Source organism: Nicotiana tabacum, chromosome 6 (assembly GCF_000715075.1).
Source record: "Nicotiana tabacum cultivar K326 chromosome 6, ASM71507v2, whole genome shotgun sequence".
NCBI classification, from domain to species: domain Eukaryota; kingdom Viridiplantae; phylum Streptophyta; class Magnoliopsida; order Solanales; family Solanaceae; genus Nicotiana; species Nicotiana tabacum.
Window position 1 is genome coordinate 134,405,894 of NC_134085.1, and position 15,334 is coordinate 134,421,227.

Below are 15,334 nucleotides of genomic sequence, written 5' to 3' on the forward strand. Positions count from 1 at the left end.
ATTTATTTAATCAACTTTTCTTGAGCCCTGCAATCCCACTATGTCTTGTTCCCCATTTTTGATTAAACAAGTGCATTATTCCCCACCATTATGTCTTGTCCCCCTATTATTGATTAAACAAATGCATTATTCCCTACCATTATGTCTTGTCTCCCATTATGAATTATTTTATTCATTATTTTAATATTATTAATTTATTGGACACAACACTCAAAAATAAAAAATTGTTCATATTTTCAATTCCAAAAATACCCCTCTGAACTTACTGAAATTACCATTTTACCCCTGAAAATACTACAATTAACCAATCTACCCCGTCAGCTATAACCAATTTACCTAATCAATTCTAACCAAAATATAGCAGCTATAACCAATTCCTAACCAAATTTTATGAACAAACTCAAACTAAATGATGAACAACAAAGAATACTGGAATTATTTTGACTGAACAATATTTTTTAACAACAAACCTATTTTCAGATTCAACAACAATAACAAACAAATATATTCAAATCATTGAGCTCAAATTCAAATTAAACTTAAACAAAATAAATAAACAGATTCAAATCACTAAACTCAAATAATCAATTGATCTTCAAATTAAATCCAACAAAATTACAACAAAGATACATGATTCAAACTAAATCAAAAAATTAAAAACCAAAACATAAACTCACATTAAATCACTGGATTAAAAACGAACTTCAAACAAAAAATGAACACGAGTTAAATCTATATTAAACAACAAACATGACGGATTCATACAATTTAAACCAACACTCTTCTATATTAAAACTAAATCCTTTTAAATTAATAAAACAAACTGAAGAAATAATTAATTGAACTTCAACTTAAATCTAACAACATTATAATTAAACTAACAATTTCTGTATTAAAAATAAACTAGAACAAATGAAACAAACTGAAGAAAATAACAAAATGATAAACACGAAACTAATATCGAACATATCTAATTTCAGATCCGAACACATCAAACAAATTACGGACAGAAACAAAACTTAAACCAACTAACCGGATCGGAACGACGATGAACTCGAACGAAAACAAATCTACCCGGAAATAATTATCGCACCAAAATAACTCGACGCCGAAGACGACCACGAATGGACCATCGAAGAAGATGGTCGTTTGGTGTCATTTGAAAAACGAAGCAGATGGCGAAGAGGCGGTGAAGCAGAAGGTCATCGAGGCAGCTGGGGGTCGACTGGGCAGTGTTGACGATGGGTTGTTCGACTGAAGGAGACGACGAAGAAGAAGATGAAGCAGAAGATCGTCGAGGTAGCTGGGCTGTCATGGTGGACGTTCAGCCATGAACGCTCGAGCTGGGTTGTTGGTAGGTGGAGATGGAAAAGGGCGTGAAGGAAAAGAAGTGAAGAAGAAGGTGAAGCATCCGCATCAGTGTTGCGTTGTGGACAACGACGAGGGCTGGAGCCTGTTTTTCCGGCAAGTTTCAGGCAGCCATGGCGGATTGGGGACGATGCAGTGATGAAGCAGCAAGGATGGCTATGGAGCTCGAGGGTGCGATGAAAAAGAAGAAGAGGCAGAAGCCATTAAAGCTCTAGCTCAAAAAAAATGGCGACGACGAACTCGACTGGGCAACCATGGGCGAAAAGAAGTGTTGTCGGATGATGGTGGAGCTTGACATGGCTGTGTAGCTATGATAAGAAGAAGAAGCAGCCATGGTTGTGTGTGTGTGTGTGTGGTCGTGAGGGGGAAGAAGAAGGTGAAGGTAAGGGGAGGTGGCAGATGGTATTTTCAACAGTGAAAGAGAAAATACAATTTTAGGGTTTTGTTTTTTTGAAAGATAGGGAAATAGGGGTGTTGGGTTGTGGACTGGGTCGACCCGGTTTGAAATGGACCGGGTCGTAGAGAAATGTTGGGTATACTTTGGGCCCGTGGCTTGAATTTGAAGAAGAGCCCAATTCCGATTTTCTTTATATTTTTTGCTCTCTATTCTTTTACTTCCTAATTAATAAAACTAAAATTCTAAATTAACTTATAAACTAAATTAACTTATAAAAAATACTAATTAATTCCAAATAACTATTATCGCACATTTAAATAGCAATTAACGATAAAATCGCACAATTTAGACGTTAAATGCTAAAAATGCAACGTACATTATTTTTTTATGATTTTCTCATTTTTGTAAAACAAACTTAAATAAATACTAAATGAAAATGCGACATATTTTATATTTTTATTAATTTAAACAAATAAACATGCACAGACAAAATACAAATAATTATACAAAAATACCACAAAAATTCAAAAATTGCACACCAAGGAAAAATCGTTTTATTTTGAATTTTTTGGGAGTAATTCTTTCATAGGGAAAAAATCACGTGCTTACAATGAGTAATCTTTATAGTTTCACAATTCATTGACCTCTTCTTTGTTACCAAGTCCTTCATTAACTTTAAATAACCCGACATTTGCTCCAAAGCTTCAACCAATGGCTCGTTGATGGATAGACTCTTCATCATGTCAGTGAATTTTTTGAATTGGTTCTCGCCATTTTTCTGGGCAAGCCTTTGAGGGTATGGAGGAGGAGGCCTTGTCATTGGTGCCTTAGCCTTTGGCACTACCGGTTCTGGTATGTCAACAATGTGTTCCCTAGACGGGTTCACTTCCTCACGAGTCTCCTCCATATTGTCATCAATATCAATTCTTACCTCATCATTTGCTTGCACTTCATTGCTTGGCATCTCATCTTCTTGTACCAATTGCTCATCATCCACAATTTTCTTTTGACTTGGGGTGGTTGCATCCCCACTTTTTCCACACCTTGTAGTAACGGCCATGGCATGTCCCATGTTGTTCCCACCCTTTGGGTTCACCACCGTATCACTTGGTAGTGCCCCTTTAGGACGAGTGTTCAAGGCTTGCTAGATTTTCTCCAATTAAACTTTCAAATTGCGAATTGAAATATTGTGAGAAGCTAGTTGAGCATCGGAGTCGGCATTCTTCTCCATCATTTGTTAAAACATATTCTCAATTCATCCCATCTCATTGTTGGAAGAACACGGACCTTGGGAAGGATAAGGAGGTGGGTTGCTCTATTGTTGATACACCGGGGGCCTTTGAAAACCCTCCTTAGTTGTTGTTCCACCCTCCTTGGTTGTTGCCTCCCCAATATACTTGACTATTTGCACTCTAATTGCCTTGGTTATTTTGGCCATTCCAATTTCCTTGATTGTTTGATTGTTCCAATTCCCTTGATTGTTACCACCATTCCAATTACCTTGGTTGTTTGAATTCAAATTCCCTTGATTTTCTTGAGGTCGCCATTATTGTTGATTCGGGCCTTGATTATTGTTTCTTTGCCCTTGGAAGTTGTTCACATATTATACTTCCTCCTCTTGTTTATTGTATGGTTCATGTTGATCAAACCCAGTATCATCTTGCACATAATTTCCAACACGGTTTTACACTTGAGGGCCCTTTTTCCTTCTCTTGTTTACCATCATACTAACTCCCTACATTGCATTGACTTGCTTAGGACCTTGATCTTGTTGAAGTTGAGTTTTAGCTAGTTGATTCATTATGATGGTCAACTCAACAATTGCTTCCCCATGATCATGTAATTCTTAATGAAAATGAATCATATTTGGGTCACCTTAAGGAACGTTTGCTCTACTTTGCCATGCCGATGAAGTATCTGCCATTTCATCTAGAATCTCACAAGCTTCCACATACGGCATTGTCATAAAATTTCCACTGCCAAGTTGGTTGACCATGCATTGTTTGGTAGTATTGACCCCCCATAGAAAGTTTGTTGAATCATAGCCTCCGTCATATCATTGTTTGGGCACTCTTTCACCATAGTACGGTAACTCTCCCATATCTAATGCAAAGGCTCATTGCATTCTTGTTTAAAAGCTAGAATCTCATCTCTAAGAGTAGCCATATGCCCGGGAGAAAAGAACTTGGAAATAAATTTCTCGGCCAATTCATCCCATGTATGGATAGAATGATTTGACAAACTTTCTAGCTAATCCAAGGCCTTCGCCCGTAGTGGAAAAGGAAATAGCCTCAACCACAGAGCTTCCTCGGAGATGTTTGTCTGATTACTCCCCCAGCAAGTATCAACAAACCCTTTCAAGTGCTTGTACACATTTTGATTTGGAGCCCTGGTGAAGAATCCCCGTTGTTCTAACAATGTAAACATAACATTTGTGATTTGAAAGTTTCCCACCCTAATGGGGGCTGGACTATGGCACTTGCATATCCTTTATTCGGCAACACCCGGTGTGGAGCCGTTCTATTTGGAGGAGGGGGTGGAACGGGAACATTGTCTTGAGGCGGCCGGCCTTGTCTATTTACATGAGGTTCAAGAGGAACCTCTTCAACTTGATCATCTTGCACGTCCACATCCCCCATAGGCATGTTTCAAAGAGGATCATTATTGTTGAGAGCCATTGTTCACCTACAATTGTTTCACCAAAAAGATTAGTAACACGGAAAGAAAAGAAGACAATTCACACACAAAACCAAATATATAGCTAAATCTATTTTTAGCTTCCCGGAAACGGCGCCAAAAATTGATGTCCTCCAAGTCACACCTCTATTTGAGGATATGAAATGGTTGATGCAATAGTAGTATTCAATAGTGTTGGGGTCGAATTCCACATGGAGCTATGAGATTGGAATTTAGGAGTATATAGTACGGTGTATGAGATTGAAATATCTTTGATTACACTTCCACAAATTTGGTTGGTTCTATAGCTAAATTAAACCAAGATTGCAAATAAGTAATTAAAACTAAGAAATTGTGTTTTTATTGTTGTTTTCAAATATTGTAAAAGGACTAGGGCTATGACCATGACCTAGGTGTTCGCCTAATAGGATAAAGACTTTTATGTTGTTTTGTTGAATGGAGTATATTATAGCTCACAACACTATGTTGCCCACTCAATACCTCTCGGTCAGAGAATGCTTTTGCCAATTTGACTTTGTAAAGATCAAATGGATATCTACCAAAACGATTGATGAGAGCTCAAATCTGGTTGTTACTATCTCTAGGTTGAACCCTTTAATTGGGTTGATCAATTTCTCAATTAACCAATTCCTTGTTAGCTAGGTTGACCAAGAGGTCTCTCTTTCTCAAGAAGAGACTAAGTCAAAAGGAATAAATCAATGTTTGCAACCATTAATTTTATAAATAAAGCATAAACCTAGCTAAATAACAAATTCACATTCATAAAATAGAAAAAATTAATCACCCATAAGGTTTACACTAGGGTTGCGTCACAACCCTAGCTAAGAATCTAGCTACTCACGGTGGATAAAGAAGAAAACAAGGAAGAAAAGATGATAAAACTCATATTCAAAGATTAAAAGATAAAAATCTAATGTTTAATCACTAAAGTAAGCTAAAGTTGCCTAAAGCAGTAAAGGAAAACGGCTACAGAAGTTCAAATGTTCAAAACTTGATCTAATTTCGTGAAAGAAGTTTATCTATAGAAAGCTGGAAATTTCAGACAAAATTGCCCTTTCAGAGGTTCTGCGGCCGCATAATTTCATGTGCGGCCCGCACTTCTTCTACAATCTTGGTAGGAGCTGGGTCTGCGATCGCATAATTCTAGGATGCAGTCGCATCTTGAGTGTTTTGTGGTCGGCACATTTCCTGGTGCGACCGCACATGCCCTTTCTGCGGAATAATTGTGTGGTCCGCATTTCTTTTAGGTTTGAACTGTTGACTCTCTGAACTTGAACTCTAGCATAGCTTCTGCAGCCGCACATCACATTGAGTCTCTGATGGAACTGCTTCACATTCTGCAGCCGCAGAAGAAATTATGCGGTCTGCACATTATGCTTTTTGCCCTTGAGTTCACATTACTCTTTTTTGAGTCAGATTTCATCTTTGTGGTTCATTTTCCAATAATCCTGCAATTAAGCATATTTCATTAGTTTTCGGAAATATAATTAAACACTTTCGGACTAAAACGAAAGTAAAAAGCGCTAATAATTAGTCAAACTTCCCACTTATCACGGCCACACTTCTAAATTGTGCGGTCCGCACATTCCTATCTACGGCCGCACTCAAAAATATGCGGACCTTACTTCTGTACCCTGCATCTGGTTTTCATTTCCAACTGTCAACAACTGTCTGATACTTTGAATTTGAACTATAATTGATCCCTGTTGCTATGTATTGCAGACAATGGTTAGATCACGAGGACGAGGTGATACATTCAAAGGGAGGGGTGAACCCTCCCGAGGCCGAGGCAAGGGTACCATACCACTCTTAGTAGAAAGGGTGATAGCAAAGAAAGCAACAACCAGGAGGGCCCTGAATCCTTCTGAGTCTAGCTCCTATGTCCCGTCTAGGGAAGCATCAAAGGCCAATTCAATGCAAGAGCAGCCCGATGCACAATTCACAGCCAAGGTAGCTCCTGGGGAGGTTCCAACTCAAAGATGAGCCTTCCACCTTAGCTAGCTCTTCTGAGGGTTCAGAAGATAACAGCCACGGTTCAGAGCCCTCTTCCTCACATACCCCTGCTGCACCAGTTACAGTCGAGGGGGAGATACCAGAGTTGCCGTCCTTGAGAGGTCAAAAAAGAAAGAAGTCTGGGAAGATTGATTTGTGAGCCTGACTACATTCAATAGGTTTCGAGAGTGGTGGCCTCAGAGCTCGCTCATACTTTAGCATCAATTTGTTTTGAAGGACTTGGATAGGTACAACCCAAATGTGGCAAGATAGTTTCAGGAGAGGAAAGGGTGGACATGGTTCACTCAAAGCGTGGTGGATGCCAAGGAGCACTTAGTCCGGGAATTCTACGCCAATGTGGTGCATATCAAGAAGGGTACTAAAGTTAGGTTTGATCAAACCTCCCTGAACACTTATTTGGGGCTCGAGGATGTGGAGCCGGTGCAATACTTGGAGAAGTTTGCACTGGATGATGCAGCTCGCCCATGGCTAGCAGAGATATTGGCAGCTCCAGAAACACCACCACCATAGATCACAGCAGGGGTTCCCATTCAGTGGAACACCCTCAACTTTGAAGCTAAGGGTTGGCAAACATTTGTGTGTAGCCGAATAGATCCAAGCCTAAATGAAAACAATCTCCCAATCCCACGAGTAGTCCTAGTTGCCTCCATCATGGCCGGGTACCCAATTAATGTAGGTACCATCATGTCAGTCAATATGTCTCTAGTCGGTAGTCAAGTTGAGAGCTCCTACCCGTATCCAAACACTATCACGGAGTATCTTACGGATGCGGGAGTGGAGTCAAAGGCTTTTGATACAAAGGTGCGGATGAAATAGCCCTTCACATGATTCTCTTTAAAGGACCCAAGGAATCCGAAGAACAAGGGTCAGACAACAACTACCGTGGGCAGTCTGATGAGCCTTCGGTGGTAGTTACAACTTCAGCTGACATGCCTACCACTGCAGTCGGGCCTTATAGCAGTACAACTGATATTCCTCCACCTCCATCTTCCGGTCCGTTAGCATCAGTCCCATCCACTTCTACCCTAAGGATAGTGCCCACACCAGCTCATCCACTTTCTGTGCTACGAATCTCCCAGACATTGGCGAGTCTCAATAATTGGATGCAGACAACTACTACAAAGCTGTCTAACCTATCTAGTGTTGTTGCAACACAGTCTTTTACCCCAGTACCCCACATTTCTCCCATATTGAAGGATACTTTGAAGAAGATTTTGGAAAACCAAAAGACTATTATGGATACCCTGGTGGCACATGGAACAACAATTGAGGAGCTTGGGAAGCAGGTGAAGAAGATGAGGAAATCCCAGGCTTCGAAGAAGTCAGTTGTCAGGTTGAGACAAGAGGTGACTAGGATAGCATCAGCTGGTGACCTTCCATTTGATTTGCTGATGGAGACAGCTCCAGAAGCACCATCAGCACCTGGCCAATCTGAGGAGCCAGACCTCGCTGCCCACACTGCTGAGGCGGTGCTACAGATGTTCACCAACCCAGCTACTCCCCGAGCAGAGGATGATGAGATACAGTTGGAGGAGCCTGAGGGTGGTGGTGCTACTATAGACACGGACACCACATAGGGAGTCCTCTCTACTCTTTCCCTTCCTTGTTTTTATTTTGTTAAGCATTGTGGACAATACTTATTCTTATTTGGAGGGTTGGAATTTATTTGATTTGATGACATTTGACATTGGTATGTAATATCTGATAACATTTTCTTTTCCTTTTTATTTATGTACATATTCTTCTTTATTCCTCTCTCTCTCTCTCTATTGATGTATATATTTTCTCTCTTCCTTTCTCATCTTGTATATTGATTTATGCTTTTAGTAGTTTATTCTATAACTTCTTTATTTTGTGTTCTTAATAGTCAATGTTTAGTCTAATAGCTCCTTATTTACTTTAATAGCTTCTTTTTAATTTAGTAGCTTCTTTTCATGTTTAAGTGATCAATAAGCGTTTGGTTTTTTTAATGCCATAGTTCTTTCCAAAGGTAGTTTTATGTGAACCAGGTGACTCTTCCTAACGATGGATGACGTGACAACCTTTTTAACGATTGATGAGATAATTTATAACCATATTATTTACATGCTCAGTTGAACAAGGCCACATAAAATGGGACAAAAGGAAAAATATATGGAATGTAACATGGGGTTTCAAAATTCCTGCATAAGCATGTCATGTTGAGTCGCACCGTTTTTAGTGAACGTAGAACTTTTTGTCTGAATTTTGGTGCGCGAAGTTATCTAGTATGAAATGTAGAACTTTTTGTCTAAATTTTAATGCGCAAAGTTATCTGGTACTTGTGTTGGAGAGAGATAACAGATATAGAGTAGAATAATTGAGGTGTAGATATCCGATGAAATAATTGAGGTGTGCGGAAGCTGGCTGATGTTTCCAAAAAAATGAATATTGGTTGATATATATATGACTAGCATATTGGTAGAAATACCTTAAAAGTACCTCTGCGAATGTCATACTCCATGAATATTCTCTAGCAACATGTACAAAAATACATGTATAGCAGATCCCAAATAAGGTAACCGTTTGATAAATAAGTTGAACCTATTATTGCAGAAAGATCTAATAATGCACCATCAAAGGATCTGGTACAGCGAATGAGGCTGTTCTTCTCTTAATCCGAGCCTTGGATATGAAAAATCCTTGGTAGGGAGCGCTATCCCCTAAATGGGGCCCTACTCGGTGCGAATTCGGATATAGTCGGGTACTGGACACCTGATGGGAAACCAAAAAAAAGATCTACTAATGCGCTAGTGACTGTAAATGCAAGTCATGAGATAGGAAGATAGAAACGATTTAGTTGAACCATTAGTATTTTCAATCTTGAATATGGTTGTTACGGGCCCTAGACTCTATCCTCTTTAACAATCCAGTCGTGTGAGAAGTGAGATGTTTTTTTGCAAGTCCAAGTACCCGTGTGAATGGTCTATAACTTGCCCTGAATGTGTTTTTAGGCAAAATTCTAAGTTTTGCTTGGCTCTCTTTGACCCGCTTGAATTTTTCATGTCCCACCAATGTGCTATCCCTAGTCAACCCGTTTGATCCTAAGAACTTTTTCATTTGATAATCACGTTACAAGCATTTACCCGTTATGTAGTGACCCTCTCTTGGAACCCGAGTTTTTCCTTAACACTCTAGAGAAACAATTGGCTAAAACATAAGTTTGGGGGAGAGACAAGGAGTTTGAAAGTGGTATCAAGGCACAAAAAGAGAAAAGAAATGAAGAAAGGAAAGGAAAAAGAAAAAGAAAGAACAAAAGAAAAATGCAAAAAGAAAGTGAATAAGTTGAAGAGTTGAAGGGATTCAAAGAAAAACAACAATGTAAAGAATGGAGAAAATAAATAAAGAGAAAATGAACGTCATGACCAAGAAAGAGTGATGTTAAATCTCTTAGTTCCTCTAAGAAAAAAGAAAATGCCTCAAAGATTCGGCAAAACATGAGCCAAAAAGAGAAAATGGAGTGCTTAAGGAAAGATGAACTCGTTCTATCCCAAGATATCCAACCTTAGTCCAAAAGCCTTCCTTAAATTCCGAAAAAAGCCCTACGTGATGTCAAGCCGAGTGAACTTGCATTATTGTTGATTTACATGAGGGCAAGCATATGGTACTTAGAGCCATACTTGTGATATTCATTTGAGAGAGATGAACGAACTTTTCACAAATCCTTGAATTGAGTGCTACATTCTTAAGTGAGATATGTTAACGGAGAGTAGAGGAGGAGAAGTTTGGGATCCACAATAACCTACATGAAAGAGCGAGTTTCCTTGATGAATAAAGTCAACTCGTGATGCTCAAGTGTCACATTAGAACTATTTGTGCTTAAAACTTCAAATCATTGTCTTGTTGATAATTCATAAGTGTTGTGGGTAATTGTTGGTCCCAATTGATGTGTGATTGATACACCTTAGATTAGCTGGAATAGTTCTTAACTTATGGAGGTGGAAATTACTTCAATTGCTTGAGGACAAGCAAAAGCTTATGCTTGGGAGGGGGGAGGGTTGATAAGTGGAGATTTTGACTACTTATTAGCACCTTTTTACTTTCATTTTAGTCCAAAAGTATTTAATTGTATTTTCAAAAACTGATGAAATATGCTTAACTGCAAGAGTATTGAAAAATGAGCCACAAAGATGAAATTCAACTCAAGAAGGAGTAATCTGAGCTCAAAGACAAAATTAGGCACAAAAGCATAAAGTGCGGACCGCAGATTTCCATCTGCGGCCGCAGAATGCAAAGGGAATCCATCAGATTGCTAGTGCAAAATGCGGACCGTACAATTATTGTGCGGCTGCAAAAGCTACATTAGAGTAAAGTTCAGAGAGTCAACATTTCAATCCTAAAAGATATGCGGACCGCACAATTATTGTGTGGCTGCAGAAGTCAACCGCGCGGCCGCACTCAGAATTATGTAGTCCGTAGAAGGGCCCTGTGCGGCTGCACCAGGATTTGTGCGAACCGCAGAACTAAAGAGATGTCGCTGCATTCCAGAATTGTGCGGCTGCAGATCCAGCTCCTATCAAGATTGAAGAAAAGTGTGGACCGCACATGGAATTGTGCGGCCGCAGAACATTCGAAAGGGCATTTTTGTCCGAAATTTCCAGCTTTGTATAAATAGACTAGTTTCACGAAATTAGGTCAAGTTTTAAATATTGGAACTCCTGTAGCCGTTTTTCCTTATTGCTTTAGGGAACTTTAGCTTACTTTAGTAATTTAACATTGGATTTTTATCTTTTAATCTTTGAATATGAGTTTTATCATCTTTTCTACCTTGTTTCTTCTATACCCATTATGAGTAGCTAGATTTTTAACTAGGGCTGAGTCTAGTGTGTAAACCTAATGAGTGTTTAATTTATGGCTTGTTTATGATTGGGTGTTTATTATTTAGCCTTGTTCTTGCCTTTTATTTTAAAATTAATGGTTGCAAACATTAGTTCATGCCTATTTGACTTAGTCTCTACTTGAGAAAAAGAGACTTAGTCTAAGAAAACTTGGCTAACAAGAATTTGGGATGAAATCAAGAGATTGATAGTCCCAATTAAAGGGGTGAACCTAGAGATAGTAAAACCCTACTTGAGCATTTTATCAACGGTTTGGTTCAATACCCATTTGGACTTGAGAAAGCCAAATTGGGCAAAATCATTCTCTTACCAAAAAGTATTAAGTGGGTACTTGAGTGTTGATACCTATAATACACCCCGACCAACAAAATAATCTTTAAAGTTTGCAACCCGTTAGGCAAATACCTAGGTGAAGGTCATAGCCTTAGCCCTTTTACAATATTTGAAAACAACAACAAAAACACAATTTCTTAGTTTCAATTATTTGTATCGCAATCTTAGTTTAATTTAGACCTAGAAACAACCATATTTGTGGAATTACAGTCTAGATACTTCACGTGCCTAGCCCAAATATATACTACATTGTCCCATTCATATAGCTCCATGTATTCGACCCTGAAGTTAAAGATATATTTCTAAACTTCACTCGCATGATAACAAACCAATTTCATATGTTAATTAAAACACTCTATACAGATGGAGTAGGTGAATTTGTTGCTCTGATACCATATAAGTCTTGTTCACAAAGTAGCGCAGGAGGATCACGATCCTCCATAACGACTGATGGATTTGCCTGAGGCATACCCCGAACCCTCTCACAGAAGTTTATGATGACCGGGTCTACCGGTCCCAATATAAAGGGGTAGATGTACACAGTCAAATATCCCTCGACCTAGGTGGTGATGGCCTCCTCAGGGTTAAGGACCACTATGTGTTTATCGGCCTAGTTGCAGTCTTTTCGGACCGTATAGAGGACCTCTTCGGTGATCGAGCAGATGTATCTCGAGACCTCCTCGCACATACCATGTACGGAGGAAAGCTTTTCAACCTTGAAGTCATCATTGACCGAGTATCCCCCAAGAATGAACAGTTTCAAGGGCGATTCAGTTGCTGGTTCATCAACAGCCACGACCGGAGCGCTCTTCGACCTCAGTGGCTGGCCGCGAAGTAGAAGGGGTTTCTTTCTGAGGAACGATTATGGAAGTCTTTGCCATTCTTTTGGAAAATCAAAAATGGGGGAGGAAATGGAAAAGATGAAGAGATAAAGGAAGTTGAAGGACTAGACTTGTTGGCTTGAGAAGAAGGTGGGAAAAAAATTTGTTGCAAAAGACCTTGAATATCGAGGGTAAAAGTGCTAAAAAAGTATTATAATTTTAAGGGTACGAGGGTAGAAGGTTTCATGTAAAGTGAAAATGAATAAAAGAGGAGATATTTATAGTAGTTAGGCGATGCTTCATGCCAAGGATGGTCAACCGGAGGCCGACATGCATTTAATGCCACTATGACATGACTGACGAGATGTTTCGAGTTTTTGTCATTTCTGATACGACGTATCGAGGAAGGAATCGGGGAGCTCATGTTGTTTCTCGTCAACTTAGTCGCCAAAAAACGAGGGGACTATTTGTATACGGGTAAAATCGGTCTCATGGTTACACCCTGGTCTCCGACATATTAAGCCAAGCTCGAGATACGATAGCAGGGGCCCGAGACCGAGGTAGAAGTCTTATCGATTTGGAGTCCGAGACCATAATGCCTACCCTCGAGGATATCAGGATCATGGTTTGGATCAGTCCTAGCCTTCATTAACTTCGGAGGATATTGTCAGGTAATCAAGCCCAACCAATAGAAGGTCGTGATATCTGTGACCGATCAGATATCACGGCGGGGATCTCGGATGTATCGATAAGAAATCGACTATCAGTTAATTAGAAGATTTGTTACCTTTTATAGAGTTGTACTTAAAGTAGGACTCCCCTACTATATAAAGGGGGTAGATGTTTCATAACACACATTGTAACTCACACTTCAAGACAACAAATTATTATTTTTCTCTGCTATTAGCTATCTTTCTTGTTCATTATCGCCGATCGTAGTAGGCCCGGATCGAGGTGGATTATTTCACTGAGACTGGAGCCATCTCACTCGCGTGGTTTGAATCGTTTCTGTCTTTCTTTATTCGTTATTTCATCAATAGCTTTGTATCGAATTAAACCACGTATTCTTAAAACCACTTACAAATTTAATTCTTATCCAATTTTAAGGGTAAACAGTTATATACCTCTAAAACTTAATATTTTATATATATACATAGTGTATTTATTCAACAAAGGGTGATCAATTGACCGCCCTTAGAACAATGTAGCTTCACCCCTGGCAAAAGATGCTATTAAAAAAATATAGTCGCACTTGTTGTTTACACCAACTAAATTAATACAAGATATATCTTGCATATAAACTTTTTTTGCTTCACTGTAGTTGAGTTATGTGCATTTTAATTTTAGGGTGTGTTTGGTAGAAAGGAAAATATTTTTCGGAAAATGTTTTCCAATTTTCCCATGTTTGGATAACGTAAATGTTTTAGAAAATATTTTCCTTATGAACTCATTTTCCTCTATTTGGAGGAAAATGTTTTCCTTATCAAGAGCAGGGAAAACATTTTCCAAAAGTCCTTCTCAACCTTCCCCACCCTCACCAACCCAACCCATACCCCCACACCGCATGTCTACCCACCCCACCCCCTCTCTCCAAAAAGGCTTTTTTTTGAAATTTCAGTTCTTTTTCCGGGACCGCCCACCCTGCTACCCCCTCCCCGCACAATTTTTTTTAAATTTCATTTTTTATAATTTCAAATTTTTATTTTTTCGTTATTCTGCACCACCCACCCTCCACTGCCCCCCCCCCTCCCCCTACACACACACACACAAAAAAAAGTTTTTTTTATTTTTTTGTAATTTTTAAATCTCTGTTTTTTCATTTTTCTGCACTACCCATCCCCCCCCATTGCCCCCTCCCCCTCCCCCTCCCCTCTTCTCGCAAAAAAAAAGTTTATTTTACTTTTTTTTCTTGTAATTTTAAATTTCTGATTTTTCGTTTATTTGAACACACCCCCCTCCCCCCAAGAATTTTTTCTTTTTTAAAAAAAATATATTTTTAGTTTTAGTTTTTTCATCTTTCGGTTTACAGGTTCGAAATTTACAAGTTTCGAAGTTATGAGTTCGGAGGTTTGTGTTTGGAAGTTTACGGGTTTAGAAATTATAAAGTTTACGAGTTCAAAAGTTCGCGGTTTCGAAAGTTTAACGGTTCAGAAGTTTATGAAATTTGTGGGTTCGGAAGGTTGTTGGTTCGAAAGTTTATGGCTTCATATTTATTCTATCTAAATTATTTATGAATACTCTTGAGAAGTTATTTTCCTTAATTTGTGTACCAAACGCCAAAAAATGAATAAGATTTATACTTGTTTTCCAAGAAAATATTTTCCACGGAAAATATTTTCCTTCATACCAAATGTCACACCTCCTTTTTACACCTACACCTCGCAAAAGGGCGTAAAGGAGTTTTTCTATTTAAAGGACAATCGGAACGGGATTTAATTATTAATTATTCAGAGTCGCCACTTGAGAGATTAATGGTGTCCCAAGTCACCGGTTGAATCCCGAACCGAGGAAATTTATGACTCTGTTAACAGTCCGCGTACCAGAAATCCGAGTAAGGAATTCTGTTAACCCGGGAGAAGGTGTTAGGCATTCCCGGTTTCCGTGGTTCGAGCACGGTCGCTTAACTGTTGTATTTGATTTTATCTGGTTTTAATACATGCTAGCTCATGTGCCTTTTATTAATTTTACACCGCTTTTATTATAATTATTTTTAAAGAATTGCGACGTCATGAAAACGCGTTTCGAACCACGTCGCAATCAATGCACCCGTAGTTATCAACACATTTCGACTTCGTCGAGATTTGGATTTGAGTCGCATCAATGCGCACCCGATTTTTAAGAAGGTTATT